Source organism: Triturus cristatus, chromosome 8 (assembly GCF_964204655.1).
Source record: "Triturus cristatus chromosome 8, aTriCri1.1, whole genome shotgun sequence".
Classification (NCBI taxonomy): domain Eukaryota; kingdom Metazoa; phylum Chordata; class Amphibia; order Caudata; family Salamandridae; genus Triturus; species Triturus cristatus.
In genome coordinates, this window is record NC_140591.1 from 36,941,410 (window position 1) to 36,958,816 (window position 17,407).

General features: G+C 44.0%; 1 protein-coding gene across 1 annotated transcript in view; it reads right to left on the minus strand.

Moving 5' to 3' along the window:
• LOC146799907 (uncharacterized) overlaps nt 1-17,407 on the minus strand; it is a 240,497-nt gene that overhangs the window by 205,284 nt on the left and 17,806 nt on the right. The window contains exon 2 of the mRNA XM_085620839.1: nt 810-935. The gene's annotated coding sequence lies outside the window, so the exon portion shown is untranslated. The remainder of the gene's footprint in view (nt 1-809; nt 936-17,407) is intronic.

Consider the following 17,407-nt stretch of genomic DNA (forward strand, 5'->3'; position numbering starts at 1 on the left):
GAAATTCTAAAAGAGAGTAAGAGAGAAAGGTTGACAGAAAACATTATTATTATTGTCAAAAAGGTTTCCTTCACCTAGCACCTACAACCTAACGAGAGAGGATGCTCCGCTTAACACACAGAGCTAAGTGAGCCTGATAGTCTGTCGCTATCAGCTCGGAGGACAAAAATTAGCAATGGTTTGTGCGGAGAAAAAAAGGATTATCCTGACAATTATCGGCCCTCTCTGGCCAGACACAAGCTATAACTTGTTCACCAAGGTCCGGATGTTCTCTAACGCCTGAATTACCCTAAATCACACCCAGGGGTAGTGTGTGTCAACTGTCTAAAAAAGAAAAGAAAAACCCTTTCACTTCTTTTAGACACTGTCAGTTGTGAAACCGGCAGTTCCTAGGAAAAACAATTTAGCTAAAATATAAGATCAAGGTGGTAGCCCTATATAACACTTACGGCCCATGCGTACCTCTGTACCATGCCCAAAAGTCCAGGCTATCCCCTTCTCACACCCAGGGACAAAGCATACTTCTGATCCATGCCTAAAGGTCCAAGCGATCCCTTACTACCACCCTTAGATGAGGTGTACCCTGTGTACCCCACAGTGGTCCAAAACAGTAGTAGTCCCTTTTAACTTCTCCAGCGTGCTGACAAGGGAAAACACAAAAATTGATCTACGCTTGTCCTAGTTTGCCATAAGCCACTGAATGTGACCAAGGATCAAATGTAGTCTATTTCCCTCTGACAGCTGCCTCCAGATGGACCTCCACCCCGCAGATTCAGCACAACTTCTAATCAATTAGGGCATCTGCTCACCGGTCTTTGCACAGATGAATCTGTTGTGGCAGGGTCATTGTCCTTCGGCAGCAGTTGGTCTTGAACCATTCTCTCCTGGATGGCTTGCCAAACTTTTGCTCGGATATGAATTTACCTTAAACAAATCTGAAAAGACAAGAGGCGTTTGGCAAAACAGAAACAAGTTGATTTAATTAAACACTGTGGCCGGAAGAGTCTCGACAGAATGCGTCCGAGAAAAGCCTCTCTGTGTACAAAGTTTTGTCTGATTATATACATTTCTTGCAAGTACCATAACTTGATTACTGTATTCTTAAAAGGTATTACAGTCATAAATAAACAAGGTTAGGAATCATGATAAGGACACAGACGGCTTTCGACCTCGTGGAGAGCTAGTGTAGGCCAGTGTGTATGTGTCCAGATGTCCGGCGTGTGGGACGTGTGATGACTACTTGGGGTGTGCATGTCGTGTTCTGATTGGCTGAGTGTTTCTATTTACATGTGGCATCTAGCTTAGTGGTATTTTTGGGGAATGCGAGCATTTGGTCAAATGTGTTTTATTGTGGCCAATTACAGCGGACTATCAATCTATGGGCTCGATCAAGGTATTTCCTGGGTGTGCGTTCATCTTTGGGTTAAGTGAGACCTGACCTGTTGTTTGACAGGCGTGGGTGTGGGTCACAGGGCCTGTCTGACCGCGGCACCTTGGATAAATCCCAAAACAACGGTACGAGTTCACTGGAAGTCCTTAACATAATATGGCAGCCACTGGTGTAATTTTTATTGACATTCTCAATAGCTTGTGTACAGCTGCCATAGCGTACATGGCATTGTCTTTACCAATATTGATATGTTTTTGCATTACTAGATCATAATATACATTGACATGGCTTTTTCTGGTAACATCATCTTCTATACATGGATTATGGCTTACATTGAAATTGCTACTGCCGGTATCATCGATGTTGTGCAGGAATAGATTGACATAGATTGGCATTGTAATTGTGAGCACTGATATTGTCATATGGGTACAGATTATGGCATATTTTGGTATTGCATTTATCGGTATTGTCGGCCTGCACACATCATGGTACTCATTGAAATCGTATTTACCCATTCCAAAAAACGCATCCTCATCACAAGATACCGTACGCATAGCAATGAAGTAGAGCATTGCTACTTCAATCCTGACAGCTGATCATAACCAAATGAATAATAACTATTATACCATCTCCTACATAAAGGTTAGGCCACTGCCTCACACTTCCACCTCGGCCTAAAGGATGAGATAAAAGATGAGCATTCCATTGGTGGTTTTACTTGCCATTGTGCTCCTCTCCTGGATTTATTCATTTAAATCAACCAAAGGTTGCAGGAGAGAAAGAAAGAAAGGAGTGTGAAATAATGAGCCTTTCAAGCATGAAATTTCAATGCCCCCGAACACCAAGGAGGAGTTATGCTACGGCAGAAAATCCTAAGAGTAACGTTCAACCAATGCATATTGGAAGCCGTGTCCGATATCCCTAGTCTGGCGAGGAAAGGGAATGTAGAAATATAGTCATGCCTGTAGCGTGGGAAATCCAATAGTTATTCCCACTTCACTCATAATGCTAAAATATAGAAACTCCAGACCTCGCTGGTAAGTGAAGTAGTTCGGTTGAGCTTTTAAAATTCTTTAACTATAACCCATGTGTGTCCGACTACTACTCCTACCCATTTCTATTTTCCAGTCATCAAATATAGATGGATCAGCCATACTGGATTCAGGAGCAGCAGGAAATTCTATTAATGACTCTTCTCAAAAGAATGAAGAGAGCTAAAATACCTAAAATGAGAACAGTAGAGGTCACTGGTGTGGATGGAAAGGCATTAACATCATTGCCTATGACTCATCAGACCAAAATGATCGTCATGTCAAACTCAAAATTCAAATGATTCTTTATTCGATCTAATGAAAATAGATCATGAATCATACATGATAAAATCAATATTATTTTTATAAAACAGTTAAAAGGAGTACAAAAGATAGAAAAAGGGACAGCAAAGTCAATTGATTCTTGTCCACAACTTCAATCATTAAAACAGGAAAAATTTGTGAAAACAAAGTGCTTTTTTCTTTTTAGAAAGGAGCCCACCACCTTACAATGGAGGGGATCTCCAAGTTGTTGGAGAAAAATCAATAAAGCTCTGCACCTACCAACTTGTGCTTATGTAAAAAAGGGAGTAAAAACCATTTGACAAAAGGTGCATAAAACTTGCAAAAAAATACAAAGTGTAATAAAGGTCTGGGCCGACGATTCATCACAGGGACAAAATAATGTATCAGCAGGTGCAAATTGACCCTGAGGAAAGCACAAAAGCCATGTAATAGAGCATGTTCTAGAGAGTGTTAAAAACATCCGTTCCCAGGTATTCTGTACGATGGAGAGGGAAGGGGCTACTGCTGCAGTGGTGTGGAGGCCATAATAGTCTCCAACTGTTGATTTCATTATTTTGTTCCCTTCTCTCTGTGCCCTTCTGTGGGTTAGAAGACAGACCTTAGGCCACTCTCTATCCTTCTTGGTAATGCTTTCAGGATTTTCAAAAATATATGGACAACCAAAAGCAAGAGTGGTCTCTGAGACAGGGGATGTTGGGACCATGATGGCACGAAAGCCAATCTGATATAATGGCACAGTTAACGCCAGCCAGTTCGAGCACCATAATACTAGAGGGGCAAGATTTAACTGGTCCTCCACGTTAGCTCCTGGTCAGAGATAAAGTGGGGGGTTGAGGGATGAACTCCCAAGATCCTCCTCCAGGCTCTATTCTCTTCAGCTTGCACCCTGCTTATGTTCCTGTAGCCCCATACCACTGAACCATAGGTCAAAGAAGGGCGGGATTCTTCAAATAGATTTCCAAGAGAGGGATAATTTAATTTGCCTGCCCAAGGAAGTGGCCAGGGAAAAAATAGAACCTACTGCTCGCGAATAGCGACCTATCCTATTTCCAGCGCATGGAGCACGCCTCATCAGATGTCAGTCCCTAATAAGGAAACTGGCTTACTCTTGCAATGAATTTCCCCCTAATACTTATAGGGCATGTTTTTGTGACCGCATACCATTATATAAATCTTATAAAAGTTGGTCTGCAGATCTAATTTCTCTATAAAGCTAACGAAGCTTGTTAGCAATAGCTTCAGGCCGTTTTGATGATCTTGTTGTTAACAGTAGGTACATCAACCCCCACATTCACAAAAGCCAGTTCAAGCTCATTTATGTAGAGCAAAAACAGGATCGGAGCGAGCATGGATACCTGGCAACAACGGAATCGATTGAAAAAAGAGGGGAACTCTCACTGTTTTCACCCTACCTAGCAGACGCTTTCAAGTCCCAGAGAACATAGCGCAAAAAAAGCAACCATGCCAGTCTCCAGGCCCAAAGATGTTAAAATGCCCCATACCTTTGACCGACATAAATGCCAGCGGGAGAGAGCTTCACTTGGCGTCATTGCATTTAGCTACTAGCAGGTGGAGATTTAAACTCAATAGTGCGAAGGCCTTTTCTGAAGGGGTACTGGGCAGGAGAAATAATATTTCTTTCCGATGTGCATTGTAGCAGATGATCCAATGCGGTACCCTCAATTATTTTTGTGGCTGAGCACATAGGGTCACGCATATTTCCCTTCTTGAAGACTGGGACAATAACTGACTTGAGCCAAGTCAGCGGGAGGCCTACCTTGCACACAGAGTTAAAACAAGCATTGAAAATGCAATAGGTCTCACCTTTGATTAAGTTAAAGCCATTTGCTTTGCTAATGGTATTGTATAGCAAAGCAAATGGCTTTAACTTAATTAAAGGCGAGACCTATTGCATTTTTAATGCTTGTTTGTAATGTGGCTAGCTGTGGCTGTTGGGCCTTAGCTCAGTCGCCACGTAGAGAAACCTAGCACACCTGAACATTTTGGAAAACTATACACTAGGGGGAATGTAGGGTGGGGTGACTTACGTGGCACTCACCAGTTCTTCTTACCAGAAGCCCTTGCAAGCCTCAAACTTTGACTAACAAACAACTTTTCACTACATTTCTATGATGAAATGTTCTGGAATCTGCATGAAGCAACAAATTAGCTACCACCTACCATTCCCCCCAAGTCCCCTGATAAAAATAGTACCTCACCTGTGTTGGTAGGCCTAGTGCCCGCCACAGGAAAGACCCCAAAATAAAAGTTTGAGACATTAACATTTCTGGTCACAAAATGCATCTAATTTGGCAATTGTGGTAGCAAAGTTTATTTGGCCAGGGATTGATGTCCACCCAGCGAATCATACCAAACCCTGACATTTCTGAAAACTATACACCCAGGGGAGTCAAGCATTGTGTGCCTTCCATGGATCCTTCAATATTTTCTTACCCATAATGCCTCTAAACTTCAAACTTTGCCAACAATTGCACATTTTTCTTGCATTTCTGAGAAAGACTTGTATGATTGGGGAAGTAAGAGGACTGCTCTTCCATCAAACAATAGTCCCTGGGGTCTAGTGGGTGAATCCTGGTTTGGAGAACACCCTCCTCTGGCGATCCCAGAGCAAGGATCCACTAGGGAAAAGTACCACTGGAAAGGGGAATTTGTCCCCTTTTCAATGACACCTCTTCGTCCAAATTGGTATTCGAGGGGCTCAGATACGCATGCGAGCCCCGATGTAAATAAAAGTAAATGAGAAAATTGGATCATTTACTTTCAGTTTCTGTGTAATGAAGTCGGCGGGCCATGCACGCCAAGCACCATTGCACAGAAGAAGAAAAACATCCTCAGTTGCTGGTGCTGAGGACGGCTCCAGCATGCCCACGCCACCCAAGAGATTCATTTCACGATACATAATACATGACTCGTCTCTCAGTGAGCAATTTTCATAATACAGTGGTACAAATGTGGTCTCTAAGCCTGATCCACCAGAAGGTAGTCCATGCGTAAAGAAGAGAAGGAGCAGTCCCTCAAAACAAGAGTCCTGTGTTTGTTTAAGCGGAACTTAAATCTGAGTTGGGGAGGGCAGTTACAGAATTGGAATTGACAAGTTTGGAAATAAGTTACCTTCCAATAGAAAGAGCAAATCCATTGGGTTACTTGTTGTATTCCTAGTTGTCCTTATATTAGGCCAGATTTTATTTAATGTTAATCGCAGCCCAGGTCCCATGGGGGTAGGCAGGCGCATCCTTATTTTTCCATTTGGTACTCTGCAGCAGCCAGGAAGCAATGTTATGGCCTCATGGAGAAGAGACATCTCTTTTTCAGTTAGGCTAAGAAATGCCAAATGAGTTATTGCAAGAGCCCTCTCCTCCCATAGCACCATAAATGCAGCCTATGTTTGAAACTGCATGTACTTTCATCCAACATGTAAAGCGCATGCGGAAAAAAAAAATCAGATATGTTCTTAAGTTAAACTCCTGGCAAAAATATATCTATTGCTGTGCTTTTACCAAAGAGCTAGGAGGAATAGGGAGCAACAAGGAGGGCGTGGTGTACAGGGAAGTGACTGAGGAACAACACATCGGTGAAGGCAAGAACACACATGCCCTCCCATGGAGCGCTCAAAGTAAAAGAAAAAGCATTATCAAAGTCAACAGGTCTCATCTATGCAAAAGCTATCTGCTTTGCCAATGTATTTTAACCATGTTGTACGCTAGCGTGGCTGCTGTTCAGCATAGAAAGTTAGTGGCATAAGAGAGAGTGGCGAGGAGTTTCATAGAGTGGAATGGTAAAGACTGCAGTAGAGTGTCGTGAACTGAAGTGGAGTTGTGTAGACTGGCGTACAGTGGAGTGGCGTAGAGTAGAATGGACTGGTGTAGCAATGCAGCCTTAGTGACTTTTCACTTCATCTCGCATTTCTCTAAATCTTTTCAGATGCTGCATTCTTCCGTTTTTTATTCTATAACATATGACTGCTGCACAATGCATACCATATACTGGGTCTTCTCTAGATGTTTGGGTGAACTCAGTATGTGGGTGCACGTGACGGGGTGTCTTTGAAAGCATCAGAGCTGAGATTGAAGGCAGTGCGAGTTTCTTCTGGTGCTTGGCAATGGGTTATAAAGGTAGTCCGACTGCATGCTTGTCCAATACCTAGCCTCTCTGCAGAATGCACAAAACAATGACAACACTTGTGCCAACTGTAACTACCATTGTGTGAAGAAAATATGCATAGCTGTAAAAATACTAACAGCGCTAAAGTTATGTTAGGCTGATTGGTACAGCGCACTATCACCCAGAAGGGTATCCTGATACAGAGCAGGTGTGAGTCAAGCCAAATGTAGGGCTTAGTGGGGAAGCTCAAAAAGCCAGGTGTAGGGAGTCCTAGGGGCCAGGTTTAACGCCACAGCTCACATAGCCAAGTTATGCTTGAAATTGCAAGAGTACTGTTTCAATGTATTTCACGTTCCAGGGAAAAATATAAAAGGTGCAGACTTTTTGTCCCAATCCCCTTAACCAGACCTGAGTGATGATATGGAAGATATGTGCGAACTACATGTGGTGGCTCTAAAGTCGCCGGGGGGTGCAAAATTGTGGCAAATACGTTGACTATGATAATATCAGAAGTAGAGTGGCTAGGAAGCAGTGGAGGTCTAAGCATCACAGAGTTGAATTTCCAAATCTGCTCATGGGAGACATTGCGTGCATCAAATTGCCAGTGAGAATGGAAGAAGACCCATCTACATTTTCACTTCAGTTAAAAATTGTAAAGGTGAACAAAAGGAGTGGAATCACACAGGACAGCAGATATTGCGGAGTGTGATGAGAGTTGCCAAATGTCTAGAAGGTGTTCACAGTTGACATCATTGCTGTTTTCCACATCTCATTAACCCCAAAATCTCCATGGTAAGTTGATCTAATGATTCTAGCACCAAGACACCCTCGGATACTCGTGCACTTTAAAACATTTAGATTCATTCAGGTACAACCTAGTGGAGGTGAAAAGATTGTTCGAGAGTACCATTCTGAACAATCCAGTTTTTGAGAAAGTTCCATAGCTGATCAAGATCAAGAACCCCTACATGGAAGCACTGCAAATAGAATTTCTGTAAGGGGAAGAATGTGTTGCATCAGTTATGTGTTTAATAACATATAGTGTACTATACAATATGTTATTATTTTAATTGCCGGTTGCGTCCCTCTTTAAAACCTGTCGTCCCACAAAATGTTCTCATGGAACGTTGGTAGCTGCAGTGGTATAGCGAGTAACTGTACCGGCGCAATTTTATGTATGGATGTGCTTGTCAGAACGTACTCAATAAAAACTTTAATCTCAAGCTGCTTTGTATCAAATGGGTATACAATTAAAAGTAACGCTTCGATTGTCACAACCCTTTTAGCGAACCCACTTCCCAACACACTTCTATCACCCCATTGAATTCACAAACATACTTTGCTACAGCAAAAACAAAAAGAAACCATGTGGAAGAACTACAACTAGGGTGCATATAAAGGTGGCGCACACAGGAGCAACACTTCTGTGAGGGCTGATTGACGTGGAACCACACGGGAATAATTGTGCTTAGAATCAAGGGTTATTCATATCAGTGTCCAATCGGTTATAGAAAATCGTAGTATAACTTTGAGGGTACGCATGAACGATCACAGAGAAAAGTTACAGCTAGTAACCATACTATATCGGTCGGTATGTAAACAAGGCAAGCCTTGTGGGGAACTGGCAGGCCCGACACCACGTTACTAGCAGAGACATCCTCCTAAATAACCCACTGCAAGTGAGGCAAATTCCCTTCCTCTTGTTATGTGTCCCCAGTCAACGCGGTCTCCCTCTCAGCCCTCCATGATGCACAGGTTTAGCAACAGACACAACAACCCTGCACAGTACCTGTGCCGCAACCACTGATGAGCACAATCACATACTCCTCTAGGCTCTCGCGAGACTTTCGCTCACAACTTCCGCGCCCAACGGCACTCTGACGGCACGGAAATGAGTTTTTGAATTAACTATCTACATGCTTATTAGATAATCCTAAAGGTGTTACTTCCAAGAACAAAATATCCTAATAATGGTCCGGGCCCTAGAGACACCCGCTTAGGATATAGAAAGAAAAGGGCTTTTCACTTCAGTTTCATATACGCGGGCCCGCCATTTTGCGCCCTAGCATGGACGGAGCTTGGCATAGCCTCGGAACCTAAAAAAAACTAGCACGGTCCGCTTTCACTTTCGTCCATCGTCGTGAAAGCTTTCTTGTCTTTATGGGGCCATGTGTTTTGAAACACATGGCCCCATAAAGATAAGAAAGCTTTCATGGCAGAAGGAAGGCAGACAAGCCCGTCCAAATGGGACGGCTCAGAAAGCCAAGCAAAAACGTCACAAACACCTCTTTTCCAATGGCTGGCCACCGATTAGCATAAATGGTGACGCCGGCCAATGGAAAAGAGGGGCAGGGCTTAATGCCCTTTACAGAAAAAAACAAAGTCATTAAATCTCGCCAGTGAGACTGCGCATGTGCGCAGCCTAAGCCAGGCGAGACCTAAACATATGTCAGCAGTGGTGATTAACTTTGAATATGTCCATTGGCACCACATCCGGCCAAGGGGCTTTGTTTATAGGGTACTTTGGATTACCTTAAGGACTTCCTTCACAGTAAAGCTAAGGTGCTAGGGTAATGGTACGTCCAACAGTCCGTCCTAACTACAAGGGATGCTAGACAGGCATATTTCACTAGAATGATGTATCCAGCTGTCAGGGCCAATGTGGGTAGCTACTAGGTCGGGGATGCCTCCTGGGGAAGAAGCTACTCTCACTATTTTCCAACAGGTCTGTGTGTCCCTTTGCTGGCAAGCTGCCACCAATGTATGCTACTTGTCGACCCTCAGCTCAGCCTTCTATTTTTTAGCGCCAGATTGTAATTCTACCTGCAAGTGGTAATGGCCCTCTGATCCCTTGGGGCTTGATTTAATGCTAAGCGTGGCTTTTTGTTGGATGTTCGGCATACCTTGTCAAACCCTGACTTTTTATTTCTAAGTAAGCTTGGTGTGTATCGGCTTTCAAGAGGACCCTAATATGCTTAGTTAGGTTGATAAAACTTGACAATACATCTAGGGGCCCAATATCTCTGATGCACACTCCGCCACTAGTCATTATTAATCATTAGTCAATGCAGAACTGCTAGGGACCCAAAAAAATAAGAAAGATTTCTGCAGTAGTCATCACTCAAGAGTCTGAAAGAACTGAAACGCTTTTTACGATTTATTTTAATAAAAACTATATTCCCATCTTAAGGTACCTTCTTTTACACAGTTGAATAAAACCAATGGTTTTGGAAGAAATGAAACAGACCTTTAGTCAAGTTCCTATAGTGGCCCACATTAGACAAGAGGAATCTTTCACTGTTGAAATAGACGCCTCAGACACAGCTGTGGGAGCAATACTATTCCAGCAATCCAAGAATAATCATCAATTGCCTACTATTCATGCAGACTGTCACCAACACAACTAAACTATAATACCCTAGAAAAGGATTACTTGCTATCCAAGTAGCTTTTATCGACTGGTGACTTCTAGTAGAAGCCCCCCCTATTTATCAATTGGAATGTATGAGAACTGCAGGATGGGTCAATCCGCTTTTGGCAAGATGGGCATTATTCTTCATTCATTTGAATTGCTGAATTAATCAGGTTTGTGGACACACAAATTTCAGTGCTGATGCATTGTCACAAAGCTTAGAGGGAGGTCACTCAAGTTCAAGTTTTCTAGTTTAAAACACTTCTTTTGCGTTTCCCTACAATTGGGTTGGAGACCTCCCTATGGTAAATTTTAGAGAGCATTTAAAAAGTTTATTAAACGTGAAAAGAAATAGTAAAATAGTTTTATGTTAAATATTAATGTGAAATATTTTTGTATTGTATGCATGTAGAACAGAATAAAATGAATACTACAGCTTAGTTCTGAATTACACATTTAGTTAAGTTAAATATATTAAAATTACCATCTTTTTAAAAACCTATTTAAAAAATCCACATATGTTTAGATTTATATATTATGTAAAAGTTACAGTTATGTATCATTAGTTGTATTTAATCATTTTTTACAAATTGGTTATTTTTGCATTTAAAAAGTAATTCAAACTTTTAGCATCCAATATTTATTGTAATTGTATTAATTTTTTTAACATTAAAATATTTTTATATGTATATTTAAAAAAGTCTAAGTTAATTTAATTTAACAGTATTTTGTATGGGATTCTGTTTTAAGTCCCTGCCTCCCGATGGTGTTGCAGTATCAGTGGTTGGCCATGTGTTGTGCTGGGCTTACTTACTGCTCCTTTTTGGCAGTAGGAACTTTACATTTTGTACATTTGGATCTACCCCCTAAAACATTAAATAAAGACATGTAATTCTATACTTTTGGGTAACTTTGCTCTCTAAAAGGAGAATAGGAAATACTCTCACCTCCTCTATCCACTCCATTTTGATACATCACAAGTTCGATCTGTATATTCCAACTTTAGGGGAACTCTTGAACTTGCTTAACATCATCTAGAGCCAATATTTTGATCATACACTAATTTAGAATCAACTTTTAACAGGTCAGTTACTAACCTGAAACTATGCTTGAATGCAGTAAAGGAACTGAATTCTACAAATACCAAACTCCTCATCTGTCCAGGTACCAGACAGAGAGAAAACCTACAAAAACCTCAGAAACAGATTGTAGAAGAAATCGAACATGTGTACATATTGAAACAATTTTCAAATCAGTCCACTACCAAATACATGTTCTCTGATCATTCTACAGGATGACTTTAAGAAGGCTCTGCAGGCACTGGCCTTCATGTCCCTTTTTTTGTATTTTTTTAAAGAGTTTTATATAGTGCGAATTAGACCCGGAGATATCAGGCATCAGAGCGCTTTACATGAGCACAAGTTTAGTTACGGATGGGCACATTCATTTTTTTGCTAGGCACAGGGAGATTAAGTGATTTGTCTAGAATCACAGGATGTTGAGCGCTTGTGCCGAGACTCGAACCCGGTTCACCAGCTTGGAGGTCGACCGCTCTAGCCATAAGGCTACATCCTCTCCTCCCTATGTGTCTGAAACTCGTTTATTTCTGGGCCTTGCAGCACAATGCCTGGCACACTCAGATGCAATAATGCATGTCGCTGCTATACTGACCATAAAAAGAATTAAAAATGAGCACATGATTTTCCTTGAGACATCTTTCAGGATTGCTAACTTTTGCTGACAGATATCATCATAAAATGGATCACCCCAAATTATTTACGGTGACATAAATTCTTTGGGAAATGTGTAGCAACGCAAATAATGTGTACGTTTTGTCTGATTAAGAGGTGTCTTCATTGTCTGATGAGCTACTATTGCCTCCTATATCTGACAGAACATCATCTAGTACTTGCAAGCACTAGTATATCCTGCAAGGCGGAGTCCTCAACTTTAAACAGTGTATACATGCTTAGATGCTGAGTTGAGTTCTGGTAATCTCATGTCAGAAAAATGAGTTAATACTACTACAGCTACTACTATGTCAAGGGTCTATGCCTGGAATCCTTAGAGGCATTTGGCTAGTTTTGAGAGCAGATGGAAACATGCCTTCTTGAATGGAAGAATTGCTGATTCTCAGAGTGGTGGGGCAAAGTGTTGAATACATGCTGATATCAAGTTTCTGGAATTGAAGTCATCAGATTATTGAGAAAGTGGTCAGGGTCATCATTTGTAGAATATATTTAGCTTGAAGAGGTTTTTGAAGGATATACATTTTGGGATCTTCTTTTCAGTATGGTGGAAGGTTTTTAGGTCTCGCCTGACCCAGCGCATGCGCTGGTCTGGCAAGACTTTTTGAGAGGGCTCCAAAAAGTGCTACCAGGCCAGCCTAGGGCTACAGTGCATGTGCGCGGGCGCGCCCCCCGCGCTTGACCGCAATTACTTTCACGGCCGCGCGGCCGCTATGACGTTTGATCGCGATCACTTTCGCGGCCGCTTGTTTCTACCTTCTTTTAGATATTGCTTGCTTTGTGACTGCTTTCATCCCGTCGCTTCACCCCATTTGCTGGCCCCGTGACTGCTTTCACCCACCCCCCTCAGTTGCTTGGCCGATGAGTGTGTGCTTTCACCCCGACCGCCACTGAGCTTCATAGTTAAAGTGGTCTGCACACTGGTATGAAAATACGTGTGTACTACTATGAATGATATAAATAGTTTGTCGAGGCTGCATCCTGGGAGTTACGTGCAGGTCGTTTGGACAGGACCCGATCCTTGATATAAATAGACCGCCTGACACTTGGACAGAAGCTGCAGCGCTATGCAAGCCATCTGCCCTGCCATTTGACTGGCCTGCTATATGCATAGCCTCACCCCATCCCATGAAATATGTGGCAGACAAGATCACCACCATCTATGAGAACTTTGAACTCCAGCTCAAGCCCTCAGACTTCCTTCGCACACTCACCGAAATCGATATGGACCACCGACTTACCTCATGGGACCAGCTCAACCCCTAGAACTCCACAACCATCATGAACTCCGTTCACTCAAGAGTCCCCACAGACCACTACCAGCACCACATTTTCAACCTCAGTAGCTGCAGGATCAGCAGCAAGCTCACCACCTCTTCAACTCCTCACTTGCCACAGCCCCCCATCCCGAAGACTGGAAACATGCAAAAATCAAACCACTTCTCAAGAAACCATCCATCGACCCAAGCGTACTCAAAAACTACAGCTCCATCTCCCTTTCCCTGCCAAAGTCCTGGAAAATGCCATCAACCGACAACACATGAAACATCTGGAGCAGAACTTTCTAGACATCCCCCAAACTTGATTCGACAACAACCACTGCACCGAGACTGCCATGATTGCAGCCACTGATGACATCATCTCGACTTTTGAGAAACTGCGTCTCTGATCCTCCTTGACCTCTCAGCAGCCTTTGACACTTTATCTCACCACGCCCTGATCAGAAGACTGCTTCACATCGGTATCCAAGGTAACGCCCTCAAGTGGGGATCGCCTCCTTCCTCACCGAAAGAACTTGTTAGGTCCCCTTGCCTCCATTCACCTCCAAACCCAAGGACTCATCCTCCCTCAGCAACACCCTCTTCAACACCTACATTACCCCCATGACCAACACAATCAGATCCCACGGACTAAACATCATGTGCAACGGAGATGACACCCAGCTCATCCTCTCCTCTTAGAGACTTCCGCCAACACAAGGACTAACTTCCACAGGTGCATGACGAGCATCGCCAAGTGGAAGTGAAGGACAACTACCTGAAAATCAACAGGGACAAAAAGGAAGCGCTGATCTTCAGCAACACCACCACCCCTTGGAAAGATTCCTGGTGGCCCTTGGAACTAGGACCATCACCCAAACCGACTGACCACGTCATAAACCTCAGCATAATCCTCAACAGCATACGGCCCATAAACTCCCAGATCAACGCAGTCACCTCAACCTGCTTTCACACACTTCGCGTGCTACGAAAACTCTTCAAATGGCTCCCCCTGAACATCAGGCGTACCGTCAGTCAGGCCCTACTCATCAGAGACTTCAGACCATACAGAACTCTGCTGCAAGACTCATCCTCGACCTCTCTAGACTGGCCAACATCACCTCCCACCTCAGAAAACTCCACTGGCTACCCATACAGAAGAGATGCCAATTCAAGCTGATGTTCCATGCCTACAAAGCAGTTCACAAACAAGGATCAGCCTACATCAACCATCGCCTGAACTTTCACCACCCTACCAGACAACTACGCTATGCCTCCCTCACTCACTCACATCCCCGGTGTATCCACCAAAGCAACAGCGGAGGACGCTACTTCTTCCTACCTCATGACAAACATCTGGAATGACCTCCCTCGGCAGCTGCGGACCTCCACCGCTCTACAGGAATTCTGGAGAGCACTCAAGACCTGGCTGTTCAACGGAGTCACCTGAACCATCATGACCCCCAAGTACCTGGATACCCTCTCGGGTGATTAGCCAAGATATATAGATATACTTGATTGATCAAATGCACTAAGACAAAGGCACGCCCGATCCCAGAGTTCAAGAGCTAATGGACCGATTGGGTGCTGCCAAGCATCTTAGCACTTTTTACTTAAACAGCGGTGGCTTTGTTCCCCACCCCAGATGGATTATACTAGTTTAGCGTAATGTTGTTTGGGCTGATGAATGCTCTTGTCACTTATGCCAGATGGGATGACAACATAAAGCCTAGAACAGGTATTGGTAAGGATTCTGGAGGAAAAACTGGCCAGCAAGGCAAACAAGTGGTAGGTAGGGTCTCCCACTGTAGTTTATCTTGGGTAACAGGAAGATTCACCTACTGCATGCCAAGATTAAGTCTGTGTAAAAGATGAAGGTGTCTACCACCTAAACACAGATGAGTATTTTTAGACTTGCTGATTTTGAAAGGACTTTGTTGCCAACTTTTGAACCATAGTTGCCTATTGACGGCCCGGCCCGCCGAAACAGCCCCTGCAAGTAGTATGGATGGAGAGCATCAGAACGCATCAGAAAACATGAAGGCAGTACTATGCAGTGCCCCTTACCAAAGGCCCCTCACTACAATCAGCATTTCATGGTGTAGACGAGTGCCTTATATAAAGGAGTTTGAACAGTATTGGCTCCACATAATGACAAGGGTAAAGAGCACATGGTGACCATTACCAGTCATAGGTAACTACTAGAGAACAGAAATGGATGCCCATTGAGAAAGAATGCTTTGCCACAGTGTGGGCTTTGAGAAGGTTCCACCTGTATCTGTTTGGGTACTGGGTTTGTGGTCTAGAGAGATCATAAATCACTCAAGTGGTTGACGGCAATGAAGTGGGAGAATCCAAAGTCACATTACGAGGCCTAAATTTCACAGTTTAAAGAAGGAATGAACTGGGGGAATACAGAGTTCGTTTTCCCCACCAGTTTTGCTAATCTGCCAACCAGATTTCTCCAATTGTGGACTAAGGATTAGGGTAGTCAGATCTGGGAGTGTGCCACTACCTGCATGTATTTGGTTTCCTGACTTTAAATTATTGTCTCTGGCGTCACTCTAATCTAGCGCTACTATGAGTTGATTCTGAACTTTTCCTGAGATCTAGAGGGGTGCACTAGGCATGCTCCCAATTTTTGAGAGTGGACTCCTGTCTGTATCATGAGTTTCACATATAGGGCAGTTGTAGCAGCATACTGTTTTGAGAATCGATAGTGTGACTGGACCTTTTTATCTGAGTCACCGGAGTGGAGTCCTGCTGACCCACTTGTATAAGTTCTTCTTTTATGTAATTACCCTGTCTTTAGTACTAACACGGCATGAGTGCATGGTAAGCATGTTGATGTGTGTAGCCTGCATAGTATGTGCACGCTGTTTGTGTGTGAACAAGAGTAAATTAAGCCAGAGGGGGGGGGGCAATTTTTTCCAAGATGGAGGTGAGGACGAGGCTATTAGACAGTGGAAGTGCACTGCTCACATTCATGTAGATGGACAGAGGAGACCTCGACATTGAGGTGACAGGAGTGGAGACAGGAGTCCTTTCCATATTCTATGGGGCCTTTTGGTTAGCAAGGAGCTGCTAATCAGCCTTCCTGAGCAATGCCATTTGGTGGATGGAATGAGTGAGGGGTTGTGGGGCGTGGCCAACCACCAAGCATGGCGGACGTGTCCTAGCGGAGCTCCGGACCGGGGCCCTATATCCTGATTAATATATGCAAACCTGGGGTTATTAGATCCTAAAAAGTAACTCCTGTTCGATCTGACGAGCTACCTCACCGAAGACAGAGAAAAACGGCAAGTTGCCACTACTCGAACACGGCAAACACAGACGGCTTCTCCCGACACCGCGACCTGCACTGCAGTGGAGACGTAGGCCGCGCTACGCAGCACAAGATCGGAGAAGAATCCTGGTAGACAGAGCATCGGAGGTGTGCTGAAAGCCCATCGGGATCAAGCAACTCAGTTTACGACCGACTAGAAATGCCACTGTGACCACTGCGGAAGAACACCAGGCCCAGAACGACAGCCGAGCCCCCCTCTGATAAGGTATACAGGCGTGTAGTGGCGGCTGCCGCGCTCCACACTGCCTAACGAGGGGGGACGGTAGAGGCAGGTATTGAACTGAGCGATTGTGATAGATCTGTGAGGCACGTTTACTCCCCACGAAGTGCTGCGGAGACCCACCACAACCTACACGGACAGGAGAGAGCCCAGATGTTGGTGTCCCCATACTCCAGGAGATAAACTAGCGCTTGCAAGAGCCCTTTGTCTGCCCGAGCTACAGACCACAAACGCGGAACTAACGCACGTACAGACACTTCCCTGTGAGATCTGTTTGCATACCGGATGCTTCTCTCCGCCTGGGCACTGGGATCGATGCGGTAAGCTGGCCCGGGGGTGCGTCCCAGCGCTGTGCAAGGCGGGCAGAGGCACGTATGAAGTCCACTGCGATTTGATGGTACAGCCCGATGCGCTGGTGGAGTCTCATGCTGGGGGGCACTGGGCAGAAAATGGTGGCAGTCGCGCTACGAAGGAGATAAATAAATAAAGGGGGCTGCAGTGCTAGCTGTTATAACTGAGACCTGCACCATTAAACAGAAGCAATTCAACAATAACCAGGGTATACAGCGCTTC